This window comes from Homalodisca vitripennis, chromosome 4, assembly GCF_021130785.1.
Source record: "Homalodisca vitripennis isolate AUS2020 chromosome 4, UT_GWSS_2.1, whole genome shotgun sequence".
NCBI classification, from domain to species: domain Eukaryota; kingdom Metazoa; phylum Arthropoda; class Insecta; order Hemiptera; family Cicadellidae; genus Homalodisca; species Homalodisca vitripennis.
In genome coordinates this window covers 13,817,334-13,843,440 of record NC_060210.1, presented here as the reverse complement: position 1 = coordinate 13,843,440, position 26,107 = coordinate 13,817,334, and the positions used below count along the sequence as shown (strand labels likewise).

Sequence of the window (26,107 nt, the reverse complement as noted above, 5' to 3'; positions counted from 1 at the left end):
CTTTAAAAGGCTACGTAAAGGCATTACACACCAATAATGGTCTCATTGCCACATCCTTTTTCATGTCTTTAACAAACACAGCGATTAATGGTACCCAGCGAACTGCTTACCCAGTGGGTAACGTGCCTATACAAAAATTCAAAACTACGATTTAAGAAAAGTCCTTCAGTAATGTACCTCTTGAGAAACAGACAATTTTATAATGATATTATAGAATGGTCTGTAATGGGGGAGGGGAAAATATTAATATGCGAGAAGAAGATGAGTGATAACTATCAACAAACAACACCCTATATAGGGCACAAATTTAGTTCTTTTTATGATAAGGAGTTTACAAAAATTGTTTAATTAAACATAATTTAAGCTTAGGCTACACCAATAATTTCTGTACTATTAGTATCTTTAAAAATATATGGTTTTTTTTTATAAATTCATGAGAGTTAACACCTATTTTTTTTCATGTAGAGTAGTGAAAAATTTGTTACAAGGGCATAAGTACACATTTTTAAAATTTCATTTACAAATTTGAAATTTTGAATAAAAATTTGAAAATCTTTATATTGGGATGTGTAAAAAATAGGCAGAAAATGCAATGCATATTTATTTAGGAATTTTACAATTGCTCTATAATATTATTTAATCGGTTGTTATCAAGTTTTCCGAAAGTTTACTTTTCATGACTGATGCCCTTTTAACAAATACGATTCAATTACTCTCAACTTAATAGTTCCGTTTTTCACTTCTATCGGCAGTCCCACGACTGCTACTGTTTTTTTTTTAAAAATCCCTCCATCAATTTCTAGAAACCCCATGCTGTTTACTTATAAAGTTCAAATTGGCTCTAAGCTCCTAGACAATTACATTCCGTGACTGTGGGCAATATGAGTCTTGTTGAGCGCTGCAAACAATGTCTGTTCCTCGTCTAACTAGACGTCATTATTTCATCATTTTCGTTTGCCGTCTTGTTCCTCGTGTGTCTTCTCTTCAAAAAATCCTCCATTAAAAAGACAAATTTATTTCTGAATGGTGCCTTGACATCAAGTATTAATTTCAAATAATGTAGATCGTATGAATGTTACAATCTAATTATTCAGTACTAATAATACCATCAAGTATATTCTCATAACAAGAAAGTTTCTTAACTAAAGACTAGATTGTATAACAAACCTACACAAGTTATCTTTAACAAACCCAGAGATACTAAAGAAACAAGGTGGTAGTAGATTAATATTAGTTTACAATCATTTAGTTTCAGTCGACTGACACGTGTTTGGGTTTAACGGATTACCTGATTCTCTGAAACCTTCGCAATTCTATTTATATTTTTGTTACAAACTATAAATTCATATGACAATCTCTGAGAGTATTAAAACGATTTCCGTATGCATCTAATACATGAGATATGAGCTTATTAAGAACTAGACAAATAGCATGGTTGCAGATATTATTCACAGTCCAGTGATAGAATAAAAACATCACAACGTTTCGGTAATTTGAATCTGACCACTTCTTCAGGTGTTAAATACTGAAACATAATTAATTAATACAAAACATTCACGAAGTACTTAATAATGAATTGTGACTGTTATATGTTCATGACCAACTCCTATATTATTTCCATACATTTTATTAATTATTTTGTTGTTATTATGCATCTGAAGAATGAGAGGATTAAAATCTACAAAACGTCGTCATTAGTTAAATTGATACACTTTCGTATAGAAAATGCTTATAGTCCTCAATCTACTATTGTTAGCAATGAAATGTAAATAAAGAGTAGGCAGAAAGATAAATATTAGCCTTTTAATGTCGTAATTAGTTAAGGTCATAATGGGATAGATTCAACAGGGTTAGCATACTCCTATATCACATTTTTTTCTATAACACATTTTTCAAAATCATACGTACTACACGTAAGTAATAGTTGTCACATAAAAGACTGTATTTCACCCTCCAAAAATTTTACAAAAGAATATAAACAATTCTTTCTGTAGAAATAAAAGTGATCGAAACGAATAATTTAAACTTGTGGGATTCTTACTATTAATTAAAATTAAACCTTAGTGATTTTTTTCCAACAGAGTCCGTTAATACATATAAACAAACTGGTTAATAAACACGTCAAGGAAACTATTGTATTCTACATTAGTCATCTACAACTGATACCGTTTATGTTTAATTTAATGACTCTAAATACTATATACGCTAATTATGTTATCTTTGTCTCTTAACAAGACAATCGGCAGGTAAACATTGTAAATTACTTTATTTTTTCATAACAATTAATTAGATTAAAAAGGTATGTACAAACATAAAACACATATTATAATGCAAATCCATGCAAACATTATACATTTCCTAATAAAATATAAACTGAGTCAACACTAATGATACTAGTTACTAGCTATCCTTGTTTCTTTTCCTGCTGAAAACCTAACACGTACGAGAAAAAAGAGAGAGAACAAAAAACACGATTTTGTATTTATTAAACGTAAAATAAAAAGTCTGCATGTATTAATGTAAATGTTATTTGGCATAAAAATCCTTTCATGTATTTTTATAATACGAGTATTATAAATGGGAAAGTGGCTTTGTTTGTTTGTTTTGCTTTCACGCAACAGTTTGTACTGAAATTTTAACACATAAAATGTCCGAAAACATAAGCACGTCAGAATTTGCCTATGAAGACTTCCTTTCAAGCAGTCGACAAGAACTACTCTAGATGAAATTTTGCAGGACTGTTTTTTTAACTAATATAATGGTTTAAGCTCTAAGCGTTCTAAACTATTTAAAGATTTTTACTATAAATTAAATAAATTGTATTAGTTCTCATTTGATAGAAGTCGGCTTCTCTAATCTGTGTTATATATTGTCTTGATCGGGAAACAAAACAAAATGAACTATGGAAAAAACATACTAACGTAATAAATTACAATGATCTTAAATATAAACATTTGAACTTATTTTCTTGAACTTGGAAATAAATCAAACTCAATGCGCAAAGTTCCTTTTAGGACTATGTTCAATTTCCCAGCGCCCCCTCCTAAAAAAATTATTAACGTATTTGGCTTTATTTTTTCAACTCCAATATCTTATATTAAAAATGGTGTTTATATCATTTCGACGATTTGCTTCTTGGAAATTTTCCTTGCTAGAATTCTCAACTTATAGCTAATAATCACGAAATTTGAGATATATTTGACCTTATCACTGTAGAAGCAGATGTGGTAAATGCTTCAAATAGAATACTAAGAATGAATATTTCAAATATTTCATGTGCTTCATTTACACATAAGCGACATAGAATTCGACTGTAGTGCAACGATTGCTTCATTGGTCTCATAGAGAACCATTTAGGCATAGAGAAAACCACAGAAATGAATTTGCAAACTGAGTACAATAACATAACATTTTATCATGCGACATGGAACTTAATGTAACGAGCTATATCACCGAAGTGTGTTACATGACATGTAGTGTGGCGTACTCCCATCTTGTGTTTGTTTCAGATTGGTTTCACAGTCAAATCTATTACAATTTGATTTTAAATCTTAAAATTTCAATTTGTATTAATCTAATTTTACATTATATTTACTCATTACTTACTACATTTTCCAATTGAAGCTACCTATTGAGAGTTAGAACTTTCAAGAGAAACTCTTCCCCAGGACAAGGAGACTTGTCAACTTTACGAGATTTATGACGCCAATAAAACACTTGGTTGAAAAGTTTTCCGCTTTGAGAGTATTTCTTGAAGTCGGACTTTGAACAATAGAAGTACTCTTTAAAATTGTTCATTATATAAAGACTGAATATAGCTTATTAAATCATTAATGTTCAAAGAGATAAGCTCAATTTGGTATGAACTTTTATGAAAGAAATTGAAACATAAACTTGTCTTTAGACGTATAAAAAAAACTATACCCTACATACGTAGTGCTTTACGTGTATGAGATTTCCCATTTTTATTTCTACCTGAATACCTGACTGTCGATGCGTAAGTTATATTACGAATGAAACTATCTGTAAACTTACAATTTGGAAAGAAACAGCGTGAAAATCATTTCCATATAATCTATATTGTGCTCTATGATGGTGGATGTCTACAAATGATTTGGCTGAGCGTTAGGGAACATTTTTACATTGGTCTTGTGGGCAACTATAATGACAACGAGAAAATCACAGGATAAATCATTTTCTAGACAAACTGAGTATAACCATATGACATATTAACATGTGATATAACAAGACATATACAGTGATGACAGGTGTTATATACTTGGAATTCTCCACACATTCTAAACTACGCCTAGCTTTAATGACACGTGGTTTTAATATGTATACATTTAAAAACACGTAATAAAAACATAGTGCTTTATAAAGAGATTTAATATTTTTATTATGTTTATTCTCCACGATTAAGTTTTTATCCTGTACTTTTCTTGACATGTTTTGTACTTTGTTTTTTTTTATTATTAATATTACCTTTGAAATTTTACGAAAAAGCCATGGTTAAGATAAACACAGAAAGAACGGTCTTACGAGTGTTGTAGATTTTAGGTTTTGTATGAGAATACAAAGGCTTTGAAGACACGATATTATAATATGGAAAACATAATCAATTGGCTGAATTTATTCTACTTTGGATTTTAATTTATTTACGTTGTTGGAACCGATTATGGTGTCAAGGTAAATGAATGCATTACCTTGCTTGACATTGTGATATTTTGTTGTAGAATGTTAAAGTTATTATACGGGTGACCAAAATATATAAATTTAGATTTTGAGAGTTACTTCTTGGTTTTCTCCTATGAGAACTCTTGCCACGACTTAAGTTCACATTTACTCTCGACCAGGTAAATTAAGTTGACGCAAAATCAGAACTAATACCTTTTTCCTTACCTGAAACCACTCTCTACTCTTCCATAATAATCGACCTAGGGTTTCCTGAGTGTTAATTGTTCAGCACAGAGACTTTATCCAGATTTTTCTAATAGGTTCTTGATTATTATTATATCACCCACGCAAATTGCCACATTTATGTTTCTATATTTTAGGAATTTAATCAATACAATGTAGTGGATTCTGCTGTCTGCATTTGGTTTTATCACCGGTTGTAGATGTATGATGAGTATGAAACCAAGTCTACTCGGTCTTTTATGTTACTCAAGTCACTGATTGGTGAGAAGTTTTCAATTTAGGTTTTACCTATCCTCTTATTTTAGATATGTTAAAACCATCGACTTTTTGGAGTCGAAACTCTGGAAACACCTACTTTCCTCCCATTCCATCTAACTGATTCAATCCCTAAAGAACATTTGAAAATTTTTCTCTTGTTACCTCAGTCCTACTGTCTCTATATTTCGATTTCACTCCATAAATTTTCCCCCTGAAACTGGAATAGCCGACTTTGAACCCACATAAGCAATCCTAGCAATTAGGTTCTTTTCTGGACGTTTATACATTCCGGGCAATGGGGTTTCATGCAGTTGTTCACTACGATAGCTTTGGAACAGCAACGGTGTAAATTAAAAAAATAAACTATTGGTGTTTGGTTCTCTATATCCACGGCACTGTTTAAGTAAATAAAAAGAGTTATTATTACAAATCTGCTGTGTAATATTAATTTAGGGTCCGCTGAAAAATGAGACTATGGTTCTCAATGTCCATGGCAGAGTGTTTTACAACCATGGCCCCTGAGGCAGCCGTATGAACTTTACCTGAAAACAGAAAACAACAGATATTCAGGAGCCGTAGGAGAGTTCTCTCCTCATTGAAATATTTATCATCAAGGCTACAAAGTATCATAAAAGAAATTTGTTGCTAATGTTAAATACCCGCACCGTTTCAACACAACAGATAACACTTGCCATCACAATATTTAGTTTTTCATAACAAGTATCATTATACAATCTTAATACGTATCGTTATACTCAAAGTCGTTATAAGAGTAAAAGGTTTTTCCACTTCTAATGTACAAGCGCTAGAGTATTTCTTTACAGTAACATATTCATAGTTAAATAAAGTATTCGAGTAGTGTTTACAGAACCCGTGAAGTGCACAAGGGTCCGCTGCAAAATGAAACCAATTTTAGCTTTTCCAGGGGAGTTTAGGTTTCTATTATATTAAATAAAATAAAATCCATATATTATCTTTTTTTATTTTACCCAGTTCAATTTGTAACATGCATTCATTGATTTGAATTTCCTCAATAATTATATTCTACTGATTGATCACTTCTTTCTCTTATACATGTTCTGATATCAGTAATAATAAATGACTGATATCAGATGAGTTTCTTCGATGGACTTCACCAGGTTCGCCGGCAGGCCTTCTCTCTTCTTTCTGTGAGGGACTAGTGATTAAGACCTACAGTAGTTAGCTTTAATCTGTGTTAAGTGCATGTTCATTGTATTATATGTTGTATTTATTTAATTTCACTGTTATTTGTTAAATGTTATATATTATATTTTAATTTATTAGCACAATTTATTTATGTTCGCTCCACACTTGAATAATTATTGTTGTTTGTTAATCTTTATTTTTATTTTTTGTTGTGTTTTGTTTATTTATAACTTGTTACATCTTTGAATACTAATTATTTATTATCAAATTTTGTATGATACCTATTTTTTTACTTTATGTAGATTTTTCATCTGTTCGTATTAATTTTATTTTCCGCTGTATCTACTATCTATGATTTTATTTGTAAATTGGCTGCTGCCGTTGGAAAATAAATAAATAAATAAATAAATAAGATGAGCAATTCCACTCACGTATGTGAATTATTTGTCTGTATCATTCCAAAACACAAACGGAAACGGCCTTCTGTTTAGCCTCGTTATGTGTGTCCTCATTAGGTAAGGGCTTGTAGAAGATGTTATCAAAAAACCTAAGGGCGAGATATGTTAACAGACAGGGCTGACATGACTAACAAAGAAGGAGGAATACGGTACACAGCGAGCCACGTAATAGGCTTCTCTGAAATTCAAAGCAAGGTTTCAGGTCCAGAGATTAAGTATTTCTTGTGATATCTTACGACATAGTTAAATTTACATTTTTTATTACAAATGTTGGTTTCATACCAGTGTATAAATAATAAGATTCACCACACCAAGTCACCATAAAATTAAGTCGCGTTTGTTAGAATAATAAGTCTACATTACATGTTAAAATCGCATAAGAAAGTGTATACTAAGTTAATTTACAAATGTAAGTATTCTTATCCATAAGACCAATTTGAAAATATTCTCTAACGCTGAATTGACATGCATCATACTCTAACTTGGCGTTTCTCGTATAGAAATGAAGCTTCATGCAACTTCCAATCTAAGGGTCAGTTCGTTTTCAACATATCGTGCGAATAGGCAGACAAGATAACGTTAAATTTTTCCAGCCCTCAAACTGACAGGCTTCGCTATCGCTCCGCCAATAAACCATGAAGTGCTTCGGTTACATATTACATTTCCTGTACCGTAATATTCGACCTCTGAGATCATGCGGCAACCAGTTCACCAATCACGATCTCAGGCTATCATTCTAAAACTTCATTGGAGAGCAAGGAATTGGGAAGTGTCGTTGACATTAGCACTTTAGTCGTTAAAATAATTTATCATTTATGCCCTCTTTTTCATTTTGGGTTTGGAAGTTCGTGGTAAAGGCTTTGTGGTTGTAAATCTTTTATTTAAAAGGACTTGATTTCTTACTTAGACCTATGATGATAATTGAAAAACTCTGAATATCTTACTCAAAACCATACTGTTTTTTTCATTTCTGTCAAAGCTCAAAAGTCCTAACTCTCTGATTATAACTTAGTAGGGAAATGAAACTCAGATTCCGATACCTATTCAAGCACGCTTGAGTCAGTTATACCTTAATTTCGTTCTATATAAGCAGTCTTTCCCAATGGACCGTAATTAATAGTTATTGATATAGACTATAAAAACGTGTGGTCAAATTAATAATGAAAATTATAGGGTAAACCGAAAACTTTTTAAGGCCATAAACAAATGTATTTTAGAAGATTGCAGTAAAAAATCGTTCCATTTGTTTACATATTACCTATTTCAATTTCATGTAACTTAAGTAGCTCTATTATTATTATTCGTAAATATTGAATGGCATACATTATTATTAATATCTTAAATCGTAAGAAAGTTAGCTAATTTATTATTACTCTATAAATTTACATTTGTGTTTTTACAATCTGTGTGGATTCCATTAGGTCAATATAAATTTTTAAAATATTACAGTCAAAATAATACAATACAGAATGTGAATATGGCTAAAGTAATATTTTAAGTACATGATTATTATTACTCAGATTCTTCGGAAGTTGAATGTGTCCACATATTTTGTATCGGATATGAATGCATATGACACTTACATAAAGTGCGAAATATTTGTAATCAAACTTTTCCAACGAAATTAAAATTCCTATCTTAACTTCTCCTAATCAGTCCACTGCAACAGTTTGGAATAATACTAAGCTTCTAAAGGTGTTCCAACATTTTAAATTTAAAATTTTCATGAAACTACAGTAACTATTACCAAGTATTCTTGAGTGAGAAACTATGGGAATTTTTATTCAAATAAATGTCTAATACCAGTTATTGTTGACAGGATAAAACTTTTTTTACCATAAATCAAGTCAAAAATCGTGTACTTTAACGTTACGTTTTGAAGAATCCGTGTAATCAATAATAGTTTTAAAATGTAAATCACTAATATCAATGGTTCTAATCTGGTCTACTTAACCAGTTTCAAAATTGAGTTACCTTTTAAAATATCGTTTCTGGTATAAAGCGATGTTACGACTGGAATTCTAATAGCATAAGCATTCCCAAACCAATTTTGGTAGCAAAGATAATCCCATTAGTAGTGAGCACAAACTTCAGCACCACAATGACGTTCCTTAAATCCAGTAGTCTCAGTAGATATTCAAACAAATTCTAAATCAATTCTAAAATCTTGAGTTGTACTCAGTAATCATAAATATTAGTAATATTCCTTGATATCGTTTTTAAGTAACTAATGATGAGAAGTAAATGATTATTAACAGTAGTGATTATTTGTAGTAGTGATTAGTAATAATCTTTCGATCTTAACATTGCCTAGTTAAATGGAACACCGTTTATCTGATAGTAACATTTGTTATATTTGCCATAGTTATACGTTACAAATAACACTACGTTTCAAGGACTGAAATCTACCCTCATCGTCAGGTGTAAAATAGAACCAAAGACATTAAAGAGCTAAAAGAGCGTGACCATGGATGTCAGACTGGAAATAATGAACCCATCACAGGAAATGCCGACATTGAGTTCCTCAACATTGCCTCACATCTGTCACTTCCAATGTGACATGTTTGTGCTCATGGCTGCTATACACTGACATCGCTTCGGTTTTGAAATCTTATTTACCTTCCATCGTCAATAACGAACATTGAACAAAAATCATTTTATATGTATTAGTAGATTTATTAATCTCGTTTCAAAGGTTGTAGGAATTAAAAATCTACAGCTAAGGCTTAATTAGAACTCCTAAATGGGTACTAGCTCCAAATTTACATAATATCAATTACAAAATAACTCGCTGTATTACAATAAAAGCTGACTGGTTCGTGGTATAAATGGGTATGTCATTTGAATACTGTGTTCAAATGGCGAGTTTTCTTTAAGCAAGCCTGACAGCGGAATCCTCGCCACGGCAATCAATCATTTTTGTTGCCAGCAATTACACTAATAATTTGGATTGACTTTTCTAACCCATGTATCCTTTTTTACGGTTTAGTTCATTACTATACAAAAGCTTTTGTAATAAACATAAATAAGCTAAATTAACTCAATTCCATTCTGTAAGATCTATAACGACTGTATGGCACAGTTAATATAATCCTTGCAATATATTTGTTCCTAGTTTCATGGAAAAGAAGTGTTACTTGTTTTGTCGTGTGTCTTTTCGTCTTCGATGTCCTCCATTTATTTATTTATTTCCTTTTGACCATTTTTTTCTAGAATCTAAATTACATAATGATGTGATCAATAAAAATAGTAAATTTTTCTAATGGTTTAGTTTCACACTTTTTTGGATGTCATTGAATTAATTTTACTATTATCTATACTTGTATTTACAAGACAAAACCTGGTGAATTTAAATCTTTTATTTTTTTAATTAATTCTTTTAATTTACACCCTTGATAAGGGAAGGGATGATAGTAGTGTAAAAACTCACATAAATGTTTATTTTTTAAATAGTTTCCGTGTTTATGTCATTGGATTTATTGTTTGGAAGCTGGTTTAAAATGATGGACTATGAGGCACTTCTTAGTTAACGTACCTTCCTATGTGCTAAACATAATTGGGACCATCTATTTATATTACTTAAGGTGTAAACATTTACTATTGCAGTTAAAAGTCTAGGTAATAAGGTTTTGTACAAAGAGATGAGAAGTCAGTTATCAGAAAACAGAAAAATAAAATAAATTTAAAGTAAAAAGAGTAGAACTCTTTGACAACTGTTACGATAGAATAGGTTCTTTTAAGGCTAAAATTTGATTCTGGTATATTACATCACGGTGTAAACAACATTGCGTAGTAACAAAACTTTACCATTATGAAATAAATGTGATATTACTGCAGCGCTGCCAACTGTAAAGTAGTGTAAACAAAACGGATCCCAGCGCTTTGACGACAGCCGTTTCTATAGAGGAATTCATGTTTGGATGACATTTCGCTCAGCCAAATTACGCCTTGCACAGCAAGTATAATCCGATAACTTACTACCACGTTGAAATCAAACATTAACCTATTTATTTTCACTGCTTATAAATAAGTTCATCTCTTACAACTTACGTATTTCTGGTTTCTAAGTTTTAATATTTTACCATGAATTACCATAATATTTTACTAGTTTTGCATTGGTCTTGTGTGAAACCATAGTGGTAACAAGAACATAGCAGAAACAATAAATATATGAACAAACTGTGTGTAACCACATGATATTTCAACATGTGACAATTTTTATTCATTGAGTGCAATAGAGTGAAAATTCAGTGTTGTAAATTGGTGGCAAGATTTGATTTCAGCGACACTTTTATTATTTGGACACTGTTGTGAAACCTAACTTGATGAACAAAAGTACGATTGTATCGTGACAAGATATGTTGAGATAGATTTAATTTATAAAGTTTTAATTCTGCATCACACCGTTTCCACATATAACTTCCCAAGGTCTATCTATGATGGTTTTACCTGAGCGTTATTGAAGCCACTCAGGAAGCTGATATAGTTCATCTTTTGCCTGCCTGGGGTAGGGGGTATGAAAATAACTTATCTGCATTATCATTTCTCTATTTGTTTGTAGGATATCACAAGAATGAAATGAGTTATTGATTTGAGATTTTGCAAACAACCTCAGGGAAGCCTCTTACGCGACACGTGGTGAGGGGTACTTCTACCTAGATTTATAATTATAAAATCTGTTTGTGTAACAAATCTGATTAAAATCATTTTGAAATGTGGAAAACAATTATTTCATAATCTAGATACGATAGTACATTTCCATAGTTTAATTGTAAAAAGCGAGTACAAATTAGGTGACCGGTTTATTTATAACTAGTTCAGCTGAGGTAAACTAAATTGCTTGGACAACGAATACAATAAAATTGTATTATTTATTATAATCTAAAATTTGAATAAAATAAAAATAGGTGTTCAGTAATTAAGTAAATAATTTAAATATAAATTATCTGAGTACTTTAACAATACCCATCTCAATAAAGAAAACATTTTACAATACGGATTTTATTTATTTAAGCTTTAACTATATCGATCGGCTTTTTCAAAATTGTTAATTCACGTTTTTCCGCAACTAAAAGATGAAATGCAGTAAAGGTATATTGCTAACAAACGAGGCCTATATGTATGTTAGCTGACTCCTTATATAGAATTTTGTCTGACTCCTTGTGGACCGTCCCCCAAAGGGATTATCCGTTCGGTAATCGGGCAGATGTATGCGTTACTATCACCAGTAAGCACGTGTGAACTTTGGTATTTTTTTATATTGTGGTTTAAAAATTAAAAAAGAGGTTCCAGACTTAATTGACACCCTGTATATCATGAAATATAGAGCTTTCATACATTGCAACCTATTATTTATCTCAACTCAGATATGCAATGGCACTAACACTGTATTCAGCAACATTAATTTATTTACAATTTCAAATTTCCGAATTATATCGTAGAATTAAAATTGATCAGTGAGATATAGTGAAATATTTATGAATATTCAGGTACGTTATAAGTTAAAACCCTGAGGTATGCAAAAAATTACGTCGCCACCAAAGTAGTTCTTTTTTAAATAAATACAAAATGGTGATAGAGAACAACATACTGTGTATCACATCTTAATGTCATAACGATGAATATTTATTTAACAGCGTTACGAGCCGCATAGGTAAACTTTGAACATTATTAAATGTTACGGCATTGCTGTATTATTTTGGAATAAACCGTTTAGCATAACATTCCACGTAGTATTATAAATCAAGAATGATCCAGTTAATCCCACCTTAACAGTATTAAATATGTACCTTCACTATTTAAAAATTTTAAAGTAGACTTGTAATGGAAAAATATTGCAAATATTATTTGTTTATAAACATATATTATTTATTCATTCTATTAATGAATGATGTCTTATCGTCTGTAATAATGTGGCGGTGTTATTATCTCAGCTGTAAATTACCAATATTGTCACGATGTTTATAGTATCTTTATAAGTATCTTTAGAATATAAATATAAAATAATTAAATATAAAAAGCTAAACAACTTGCACTTGTAATCGGTCAACACATCTTTATAATATTTTACGAAGTGTAACCCTGGTGTCAGAAAACTCACCACAGAGTTCTGCGGTATATCCAGTCACCGGCCACTGTACTGCAACACTCGCGGCCACTGACTGACTGACACCAAGCGACTTGTGGCTGGTCACCGTCTCACCCCCACCCCCAATAGGTGGCGCGCATGCACCACCATCACCCCCACCCCCTCGCCAAGTTACATCGTTTGTTTACACCTAGCTTCATAACCGTCCGAATTATTCACCTTCGTAATCAGACGTTGGAACAATGTTTTCTAAAACAATGCCTGTTGCGGAATATTTCATTCTTGTTTTCATCAGAGCCATTACACACGGGTGTTTCGCCATTTTACTATAGCCTTTTTGTTTCAGATACAAACAGACTGGGCTATGAAACGATCATCTCAATCAATACCTCGTTCGCTTATAAAAATGTAGTTTTTAACTGGTATTTGTTGTCTATTCAGGTTACACCATGCAATCAGTGCTTTAAGGTGTAGATGATTTTTTTTGGATTCTCCAGGTAAAGTAGAAATACCTGTGGGTTTTATTGGGCGTTCCTCAGGGATCTGTTTTGGTACCTGTCCTCTACAATATCAACAACTTCGACACCTCTGTTGAGAATTGTCATTCTATGATACTACGAATGCTTTGGTTGTGTATTTTAACACCTTGAAGGTGATTTCATTATAACGCTATTTTCTCAATATTTGAAAAATTATGCTGTGTGATATATTTGTCTAATAGACTATTTTAAGGCTTATATTGTATGGAAGTTATAAACAGTTGGTAGAAGTTGAAATTTATTCACCAATTAATTCAAACTTGAATAAAGCCTTAAAATTTACAGAACAGATTAGTAGCGTCTGTAGGAAAATATTACCACACAAGAACGAAAATCTCAATAGAAAACTAAATTCAAATAAAAATATGATCGTCTTCCTTCGTAGCAATAAGTGGTACTGACATTGTCGTCTAAGGAAAATCTGCGCAGACACAAGTTTTCAAATAAGAAAAAGTATTATTTGGATAATATCATAATTCAAGAGGCTCCAGTCATGCAGCGTTGCTGTATGTTTTAGAAATGATTATACATATATGTTCGTTTTGTGAGAGACAAAACACCCATCTCAGTGTTGTGCAAGATAATAAAAAGTAAAGGAGATAGGACTTGTATCCTATATCTTACCATTGTATTACCTGTACAGATTGCTTTACAATCTAATGTATTGATTTAAACCAAGACACAACTACTTAAAAGGCGGCGCCTAAAATACCTGGATGAGGGCATATAATAGTCACTTACTGAGTTATAATTTAACTATTGCATGTATATGATATATATATATATATATATATATATATATATATATATCTATATAGGGTGTAAATTAAGTCCTATTACGCTCGGATATATCCTCAATGGATGGAGAAATCGATGTACAACCTTAACCATACTTATAAAAATACTTTTTTTGGATTTTTAAAATCGTAAATAGATCCCTCTCCCCATCTCAAAGGAAGATACGAGGGGGTAACTTTAAAGTTTGAAATTGCAACCCCTATCATGTGACATATCATTTTAATGGCCTATTTAATAGAAACACAATGACATGAATTAAAAATCTCAACAACGTTCCTAGCTAAATATATGGGCAAATAACCCCTTGGAAAAAATCCAAAAAAGTATGATATGAATGGTAATAGTGCATTATAATGAAAAAACGTATCTAAGTATATCAATACATTATATTCAATTTTTTGTATTGTTATATATGTGTGTAGGTAATAAATAACCAATTAATTGTTTTTACTTTTACTGCATGCTTATTGAAATATACGGGTCACAGACGATGGCCCCGCTTTCTGAAAACCTAAGGGCTCTCAACGCTTAAAGAAGATTTCAGCTTCTACAAGTACTTGGACTCCGATAATTCCTATAGTGACTGATAAGTAACTGACTTTATCGTGTCGAAGATTGTTGTAGAAGATAATTTGGTAATGGGGATCCACCACTTTGCCTACGACACCTCTCCTATTATTAGCTACCATTTGTACCATAACACGTATATTTCAGTTGAATAGAAACCCATCCAACTATAACTTGCTAAGAGTACTTGGGTTAAAAACATATTGGGCTGGGCAACCTCCTGTTTATTAACTCCAACAATAACCTTGCATAACTTCAAGAACGCTTATGTAACCTCTAAACGTGATTTGGCGTTACAAGGATTCACTAACGTACGCCCTAAAACACAAGGGACGATTGTGAGAATCAGGTGTTAGTGGAATTGTAAGTGAGCTATCTCCAACAACTGAAGTCTATAAGTCAGGATGGTGGGCTGTGTCTAAAGCGCTACTCTCGGAGTTCAATTCCCGTGTCTTATCTTAGGGATACTTGTACTTATATAAAGGCCATGGGTCTTTAGCTAACCTGGCAAAAGGGTCCAATTACAATTAATTGTAGTTGCCTTGGGTAAAAGTTGTAGGAAACATTTTAGTCTCAAAAAGTGTATCAGGCCCAATACACCTATTTAGAATTTTTGTAAATACATATCTATATCTATATATATAGATAATGGTAGCACATTCACCCGGCAAGTGAGAGATCCGGGTTCGAGTCCCGGCGGAGCAAGTACTTTTTGCGATTCAATGTTTATTGAAATAAATAAAATTCGGCTATTGCCATTTATACAAATTTAATGAATGTATATATATATATATATATATATATATACACGTATGTGTGTGTGCGTGCGTGCGTGCGTGCGTGTGTGTTTGTGTTTGTGTTTGTGTGTGTGTGTGTGTGTGTGTGTGTGTGTGTGTGTGTGTGTGTGTGTGTGTGTGTGTGTGTGTGTGTGTGTGTGTGTGTGTGTGTGTGTGTGTGTGTGTGTGTGTGTGTGTGTGTGTGTGTGTGTGTGTGTGTGTGTGTGTGTGTGTGTGTGTGTGTGTGTGTGTGTGTGTGTGTGTGTGTGTACAAGAACACTCTGTAATCATTATATATTGCTTAACTATATTTATTATTTAATAATAATGTTGCTTTTAGTTTATAGAGTAAAAACCCATTTAAACCATTATAATCATTAATAATATAATAACAATAATAGGCCATTTAAACCACGCCATGAATACCTTTGTGCTAATACTAATTTTTGGAGAGAAATATTTCAAGACTGTTTAAATAAATTACAAAACTATTAGAGTGCTAACTTATTTCATCAGAATATTAAGTAATGTCAAGCATAATTTAATTCCAACACAAATATTAATTAATAAAACGTAAACGTGACTTTTTTATAGATCTTATCAATTACGCTTTACATTTCGAGAAACAAACAGGAGCCAAGGAGAGCTTGAAGTGCTCTATCAGAAGTAACGACAACCACCTTGTTACTCTCGCCCAAGGTCCCAGAGCAGCAACAAAGCCTGGGGTGATAATTGGCAACCGCCTCAATCAGGTGACAGTAACGAAGGGTTAGTGTACCTTTGTTAGCTCGTGACACTGTGTTTGTACATGGAATCATTTCTGTTACCAGAGCAGCGATGTCGCCTGTCAGTCACAGGTACACATACTGCAGTGCTGACTTTTCTACATCCACCTGTAACAATATTCGTTGGGAAACCAATTATTATAGTTTGTTTCGGAACTAAACATTTTATGGCAAGGGGTTGTAAAGGTGACACGGTACAGGTTGCGTTTGGAATATATATATATATATATATATATATATATATATATATATATTATATATATATATTATCTCTTTAAAAGGAAATTATGTGCACTCAAAACGATAGGTATTCAATCAATACATTTTGTAACCTAGCCCAAATAAAAACACCTGAAATTTGAAATATGTACAGTATGTGCATGAATGCATAGGTTCAGAAAGTGAAAAGTACTTTATTTCAAAAATATTCCGTTAAGAAACAATTTATTAAAAAAATACAGCATAATCTTAAATTATATTAAATTTAAAAATATAATTAAATTAAACTATACAATAATAAAATATGTCAAGTTTTTACTTATTTACGTAATGTAAAATGCCTTAAATTACAATGATTGTTATCAAAAGGACCTAAATGTTCATCACCAAAAAAAGGACAAGTACGGAAAGTACAAACATACATAAATGAAAATGTTCCAGTCCTGGAGGATTAAAATTTCACTAACGCTCGGTCAATAATTATGTATAAATATAAGCACACTTTACACTTTATGTAAATATAAGCATGCATTAAATTATTGTTATTGTGACCAAACTGACATTAATTGTGATAGTAATGTCATTAAGTTATTAATTAACATTAATGATATTAGGACATTGGCTGCGTTATTAAAACATCAATTTGAATTACTATACCTAATACTATATAATATTATACTATATACATTTCATGGCACGTTAACACGTAGCATTAAAATTAAAACAATGTTTGATTTAGGTGTAGAATGATCTGGTCTGCAAATTCAATAAATGTAAAAGTAATAACAGATTATGACTGTAGTAAGTACTACCACAATTAATACCTTAAGCATTCATCACTAGTAGGAGAAATGCTACGGTATGGCAGAATATTCCGCACTATATCAGGGAGGACAGGTATGATTTGTGTCCGTGATGTTGATATGATAATCAATGGGATCCTCACGCTCACTTGAGTACCTCATTTGCGTAGGTGCACTCAAAGCTACATCAAGTACTATGGCTTTCATTCAGTTATCCACCATGTTGATATTAGTTATTTTAATTTTCCTCAGAATGTTTTGTACAAAATTTCTGTATTTTAAATTATTATTCAAACTTGTAGATATTTCACTTTATCAATATCTTAAATTGAGGATGTTATTGTATATTGTGGTTCGGGTATATATTCTATGTATAATTTCATTAGCACTGGGCTGTATGTTAGAAATAATATAGGAGAATTTTTCACAAGTTCAGGAGGATTTTATCATAGATGTTTTATGTTACATATTGACAAAAATATAATTAGGCCTGTAAGTTTGAAATAATATAGGATAAATTCCTGGCAAGTTCAGGAAGATTTTATTGTTGTTTTACATTTAATTTTGACAATTTGGACGAGTGTTCGCAATAACATATTCAATTCCTGTCAAGTTTAGGAGGATTTTATCATAGATGTTCTATGTTTTATATTGACAAAAATAGAGTTATTGCTGTAAGTTTTGAAGTAACATAGCATCATTTACTCACAAATTTTTTACATTTTATTTTGATAATAATAGCATTGGGGCTGTGTGTTCTTTATAACACAGAATCAATTTCTCACAAGTTCAGGAAATGTTTATTATAGATGGTTTATGTTTCATATTGACAATAATAGCATTTGGGCTGTGTGTTCTTTATAACACAGAATCAATTTCTCACAAGTTCAGGAAATGTTTATCATAGATGGTTTATGTTTCATATTGACAATAATAGCATTGGGGCTGTGTGTTCTTTATAACACAGAATCAATTTCTCACAACTTCAGGAAATGTTTATCATAGATGGTTTATGTTTCATATTGACAATAATAGCATTGGGTCTGTGTGTTCTTTATAACACAGAATCAATTTCTCACAAGTTCAGGAAATGTTTATCATAGATGGTTTATGTTTCATATTGACAATAATAGCATTGGGTCTGTGTGTTCTTTATAACACAGAATCAATTTCTCACAAGTTCAGGAAATGTTTATCATAGATGGTTTATGTTTCATATTGACAATAATAGCATTGGGTCTGTGTGTTCTTTATAACACAGAATCAATTTCTCACAAGTTCAGGAAATGTTTATCATAGATGGTTTATGTTTCATATTGACAATAATAGCATTGGGTCTGTGTGTTCTTTATAACACAGAATCAATTTCTCACAACTTCAGGAAATGTTTATCATAGATGGTTTATGTTTCATATTGACAATAATAGCATTGGGGCTGTGTGTTCTTTATAACACAGAATCAATTTCTCACAACTTCAGGAAATGTTTATCATAGATGGTTTATGTTTCATATTGACAATAATAGCATTGGGGCTGTGTGTTCTTTATAACACAGAATCAATTTCTCACAAGTTCAGGAAATGTTTATCATAGATGGTTTATGTTTCATATTGACAATAATAGCATTGGGTCTGTGTGTTCTTTATAACACAGAATCAATTTCTCACAACTTCAGGAAATGTTTATCATAGATGGTTTATGTTTCATATTGACAATAATAGCATTGGGGCTGTGTGTTCTTTATAACACAGAATCAATTTCTCACAAGTTCAGGAAATGTTTATCATAGATGGTTTATGTTTCATATTGGCAATAATAGCATTGGGGCTGTGTGTTCTTTATAACACAGAATCAATTTCTCACAAGTTCAGGAAATGTTTATCATAGATGGTTTATGTTTCATATTGACAATAATAGCATTGGGTCTGTGTGTTCTTTATAACACAGAATCAATTTCTCACAACTTCAGGAAATGTTTATCATAGATGGTTTATGTTTCATATTGACAATAATAGCATTGGGGCTGTGTGTTCTTTATAACACAGAATCAATTTCTCACAAGTTCAGGAAATGTTTATCATAGATGGTTTATGTTTCATATTGACAATAAAGCATTGGGTCTGTGTATTTTAAATGACACAAAAGCAATTTCTCTAAATAAAAGATACTTTACGTGTCATATTGACAATGGGGTTGAGTGTTCGCAATAACACAAGATAACTTGTTAAAAGTTCATGAAGATTTTATCAAAGATATTTTACGTTTTATTTTGACAATAATCTTCAGTTAATAATCTATTGATAAACCTAGCTTAAAAAGCACCTAAGAAGTCATATTTCAAAGCAATTATTTACTTATAGATATATAGAGTAATTGCTAAGTTATAACTAGATGAACGTATTTAAAACTGTAACTTTGCAATTTGAAGAGTGTATATAATATATAAATGTTCCAAAAATAGTATGTTTGGGTATAATTCGTGAGCAACGTTTGCAGAACAGGCCCAGTTTATAGGCTCTCGAAATTTCTTTATATCATGTAATAAAAGGGAATGTAGACATAAGATAAACGTAGCTATACAAAATTAACTTTGTAATATATTCAAATATTACAAATTTTCGATTATTTCAATTAGCCTTCTATATTTTTGTAGACATTTTTTTATTGGTAAGTTCTACTTTTTTATTTTAAATTTTGGTTAACCTCATTGTTTCTTGTAACTTTTTCTTGTATCGGAAATAAACATATAAATATACTTCATTTTTTCAATTGCTTTATTGAAAAGCCAAAATATAATACACATAAGAGATGGCTTATACATAAATAACTCTAGATAACGTATGATCAAAAAAATGTGATTTAAAATCCGTGGAATGTTTTTGTACTTCAAAATAAAAAAAAATTACCTTGAAAGATATATATTGTTTACTATGCCCTCAAAATGTTTCAAATATCAAATAATTGTAACTTTTTTAACTTCATAATTAGTGAAGAATTTATGTTTGAATTTATATTTATAGAGTTTAGGGTTATTTGAGTTCAAAAACTTGTCTAATGGATTAATATACTGTCGCTGTTTTGTCATAAATATACAATAATGATAGTAGGATTCTAAAATCTTTACATGGACATACTTATTACATTGTCTTAAATGTTATTGTTATTCAAATTAAACTTATAATGTAATACAAATGCGGGCAAATCCGTTTTTAACACTTTTTCAGCTTTTAGTCGTACTATGTAAATTTCAGATTCAAAGAATCCATTTGCTCTTCTCTGAAATGTGCACACTACAAATAAAAACTAAAAAACTGTTTTTAACCTTTTAGATGTTATATTCTTCTTACTTGTATTAAACACTTGTTGAGGCTACACTGCTAATAAAATTGTTTTACGTTTAAGTATGCAATCCACTTTGCCACTTCATAATGAAGCTAACGAAACACAAGCAGAGTTAGTCAGGATTACCACGCCAAGTGGGCAATAGTGTAACCCAATATTTGTATATTTGCCGGCTAAAGGCGAGTAGCGGTCGCCACAACAGTTATGATGCAGATTTCAACCAGTGTAGCGTGTGATTAACCGGATCGGTGGTATTGGTTTACAGCTAATTGGACTGATATTATACCGACACCTATCTAGTTATACGACACATTTACCCCGTATATCAGGCAGGGTGTATCGATATTACGCTATACATTATCAGTCCAATTTCGTGTGTGATTTGATATCTGGATCGTAAATATATAATTCGAAAAATATGTTCACATGGGGAGGATTAGATTAGATTATATTTTTATATTGGAACTTATTAACTCTAAATAAACAGGAATCATTCCATCTGTTACAAAATGTAACGAATGATTCTTTGAAAACTGTACGTAATATGTTAATTTGATATTAACTTGAGAAATGGATTAAAAGGAACAGATTTTAATTGAAGAAAAATTTATTTTACCACCCTTCATATAATATTAACATTCGTAAAAATCTTGGAATAGGAAAACCTGGTGTACAGTACAGGTAAAATGAAATGAAAAACTAAAAATTTATTATAAACATTTTTAGTTTTAAAAATAAATTGTTAAAAACTTTAGAAAGCGTATCAAGTCTGGTTTTTAAATTCCTAAAGTCTTTTGAATTAAATTAGGTGATGCAATATGATATGAAATGTTTTGGGATAAACTAATAATTGAATGGAGAATCTTGTAGCATTGGAAAAAGTGTAAATGAAGCACTAGTAAATGAGTACAAATTTTCTAATATTATTTTTACTATTGTCTGTTGGAATCAATGGTCTGATAATGGAATCATTCATTCCGAAAGGCCTTGCACAATAATACAATTGATATTGTAAAAATTACATTAATTTATCAGTGCTTAACTAAAATAATAATTATACAGTAAATGTTTGAAACCAGTTGCAAGGTATACGGTTTGAAGTATATTTGAAGCTTACCTTGGTGAATATTACTCTACCTTTACAAACATTATTGAGCACACTTAATTCAATGTAAAATAAGTTTTTTCGATTGAATTAAAATACACTCCGGCAAATTGCTCAATATCAGACTTACTTTGATGTATTTCTGAAAGCTTGATACGCTTATACGTTTTTAAGGTTTGCGGACACTTTTCATATGAATATTTACATACATTTCTTAACATATATCTAGTTCAAGTTCGTTGAACGCTGTAGGGAATTACATAAAATGTCAATTTAAAACTGAATTAGTTTTTTCAGTAATTTTAAATTTTTTCAGGACATCATAAGTATTTATATTTTGCATATTTCTATGTAATTAATAATTCAGGATATATTGTATTTTATTGTGCATTAAATCCAAAATATAAGTAATTACACACAGTGTTCATTTTTTTCAAAAGTTGATTTTAAACCTTTTCTTTTTTTAATTTTTGTCCAAGACTATATTATTTCATTAAATCTCCCTCTAGATAAGGTTAAATATCTAAAAATATTGTATTATCAGTGGATAATTGTTCTTTCTATAATAATATTTTAAATTACCGCTTTAATTTAATTTACTTAAATATTAGCCATGTTATACGTTTTATAAGACTTTCAATTTACGAATTTTTAATTTTAACATTCGGAATGAAAGAACATTGCTTGCTCTATACTCCAAATTTTGTAATTTTAAACATAATTCCTGCAAAATTGTATGATCTAACAGAAATTTTGATTCACATAAGCAATTTTTATTTTCAGTTTAAACTGTATTTTTTCTGGGATAGTATTATGTATGGCTTCACAAATCCAAGTCCCTTTTCGTTTTCCAAATAATACTGTTTTTTAACAAAAGATTTTTAGAACGCCTCATTAGGAAATGCCAACTTGCATCATGTTAACATGAACACGAAAGACATTTGGATACCATCATTCCAAAACTAGCCGTTTTTAAAACCAAACCATAAAGAAAACTAATGTTTAGGCTTCCCTAACGAACATAAGGGGCAAAATCAAGAGTCAGGACAACAACCTACTAGGAGATGATCAGAGATGGCAAGCAGATGACCCTATATAACTGCGATAAGAGTGGAAAGAATCGAAGTACAAATACCACTAGAATAGATTCAATACACACAAATTTACTTGTATAACTATTTACTAGATAGCACTATCTAAACTGGTCTCTAATAAGGGTTGCCCAGCACCGACCACATCGGGTCAGTACCAATTAGTCCCCGCAGTTTAATTGAGCTGATGGAACTAACTGTTGGTGGGATCAATGTAATTGGTCGGTCATTATTACATCATGCTTTGGAAGGTAAATAGTTTGAAGTACGACTGAACATAACTACTCAGAAAAACTTGTTTATGTTTTGTACTTTAATCAGTTATTTATCATCTTAATTTAATAATTTCTATAAGCAAAAATGTTTTTAACAAATGAAATTAATTTTTGTATTCCTGTTATTAAGGCCCAATTTATACTAATTGGAATCCTTTTGTTGACAGTCCTACGTGCGATAAGTGCTGTGGAAAAGGTCCTAGAGGCTTCAAAAACCTTTAGCTATCTTTCTCTTACATCAATAAAGAATCCTATTCATTATGACGTCAACATTCAAAGAAGACTCCGTATGTCCGTCTACTCGTTGATCCAATAACACCTAATAGTAAGATTAATAGTTATTAGAGATTTGAAACTTACTACATGGGTTTCAATTGGCCCAAGGAAGATCACAATTGATTTTGGGCCAAAAAGAAGAAAGGAGAGTTGTTATTGGTATTTGATCGACGGTTGGCTTTTCCGTGTAATAACTGTTGATAGAAAGCTTCTAACGATTTAAAATTTGGTACAATGTTTCATATTGGTCCAAGGACGGTCTAAATTTATTTTACAGTCCATAGAGTCCAAATAAAGGACAAGTCCGAACGTCTGTCCGTCTCTGCGCTACCTCGTTTGTTGCGTTCTGATGCTCCTTCGAAACTCTCTTGTGCCGGTTTATAAAGTTATCTTTAATAAACATTCTGATTTTAAACTAATTTTATATTTATTAAATTTAAGGGAATGTTAATTTTCAATAAGAGACAAAATGAATAAAAGTAACTTACTATAATGGAACTTTATATTGATTGAAACTTTTAACCACAAATAACAATTTTTAGTCGTTAACTAGAAATAAAATAAAATGCAATAATATTGCATTAATTATCTAACATTCAATTGTACTGTTGAATTATATTTTATCAAAGACTTTGAAACACTGCCTTTATGAATGGTTGCCAACTAAGGCATCCACAGCCTATTCACAGACCATCATTAAAAGTTCGTTCAACTTCAAGCAGTGAAGTTAAAATCGGCTATCTCATACAATGAACGACCGATATTTCTTTGTTAAAATTTATCGCATTCTCCTTGTTTATTTGTGTTTGAACACAATACTGAATCTGTTCGATAATGCAACTTCATTGTTTTGAACATAAAAATGTTTGTTATTGGTTCAAGAGAGTTTCTTCTTGGAACACACGATTGATTTTACCACAACACGTTTGTATTTTATGCTGTAACTGTTATTGTAAATTATTTTTGCAAGCCTTGGGTAATATTTTGCCATTGTTGAAGATTTCTCATCAATCACTGCCTCCTTGGGTGATTTCATGTACTAACGTGCTTATATAATGATATAAACATAAAATATTAATACTATGTGTAATTTTAATTTAAAAACTGCATAATAAAAATATGCTTTTTGTAAAAGCAATTTTAATTGTCCGGATAACAATAAAAAACTTGAATAATAGGGCAAAACTATTTCTTAAACATTTTTTTGGCTATTATAACATTTGTTACATAAGTTTAAAAATATATCTTTCATACATATGCGTCATACATTTCCTCACTTATAAAATTTGCGTTGAAATTATACCTCCTGAAATATAGTATTTACTCTCAGAAAAGTAAGTCTGTATATTTGTTCTTTATTAGTTTGTAGTAATTTTTTTTATCTCAGAAATATCTTAGATGTTCAATAATTTATTTATTTATTTTTAACACAGGAATTTACAGAGCCATGGCCCCACTAAGTCAACACGACTTATCGATGAGGTCCACAATGAAACTTTAAAAAGCAAGATACAACGTTTCATTACAGTTTTATCAATTATTTGTTTTCCTCAGTTTAGTTTATGCTTTTACAGAAAATTTTATGTTGCTCTTTGTGTGGCTGTGATGCTTCTATAACTCCGGATTTTTCCAATATTGGCATTTTATATAACATTATGGGGATAATACATACATGATCCAAGGTATAAATAGATATTAAATTATATAACTGGATAACAATATATAAAGCATTCTATAAATAGTTAAACATAAGCAACAAATCTCTAAACATTGAACAATAATAACAACAATACTAATAAATAACAATGGATAACAATGAACTATTAAACAAACACAACAATAATAAATATGTAACATTATATGCATCCTAGGTTTAACGAAATCTGGTTGAACTCTGAAGTAACTAAGTTTTACCCACTCATTCACTTTATTTATACATAAGTATTATAGATAATTTTAATAAAAATAATAACAAAATAAAAATGTTACAGATTTCCAACACAAGACTCACTAAAAAATATTCTATACCGAGAATGGGCACAAAGTTTGGTGAGAGGTTGCCCGACTTTTATGTTCCATATTATTTTAACTTATTTCCAGACGAAATTTAAAACTTGAGAAACTTCAGGGTTTTTAGAGAGGCAGTGCAGAGATGGCTTACTACAACACACAGTGAGCTGACTACTCAGCTTACATCTATACTAAAATCTAAACACACACACACACACACACACACCACACACACACACACACACACACACACATACACATGCTTTACATTAACTGTTTGGTATTCATTACAATATTAACCATTTCATTGTTTCTTCCTTCTCTTGTACATAGCTAATTCATTTCTTCCTTTCCAAATAGTCTTTTCAAACACCTATTTTGCAGATATTTTATAATGTTTAAATGGGATGTAGCGGCTGCACCTCAAATACCAATACCATATACAGGTATAATGTTGGATTCCACCAGCGATTGATGTACAACCATCTTTACCTTATTATTGGTAACTTAATCACTCAACTTACATATAGTACCAACACAAGGATTCAACTTTTTGTGAAGATCATAAATGTGTTCATTAAATATCATTTTCCTGTCTAGATTCAGTCCCAAGTATTTGAGTTTTTCCAC

At 31.0% G+C, this 26,107-nt stretch overlaps 1 protein-coding gene across 2 annotated transcripts in view; it reads right to left on the bottom strand.

Moving 5' to 3' along the window:
* Nucleotides 1–26,107, bottom strand: part of LOC124358960 (acid sphingomyelinase-like phosphodiesterase 3b) — a 254,260-nt gene that overhangs the window by 64,414 nt on the left and 163,739 nt on the right. The window contains exon 1 of one of the 2 annotated variants that reach the window (XM_046811247.1): nucleotides 12,904–12,973. The exons of the other annotated variant lie outside the window; for it this stretch is intronic. The gene's annotated coding sequence lies outside the window, so the exon portion shown is untranslated. Of the gene's footprint in view, nucleotides 1–12,903; nucleotides 12,974–26,107 lie in introns of those variants that run through there. 2 annotated transcript variants of the gene reach the window in all.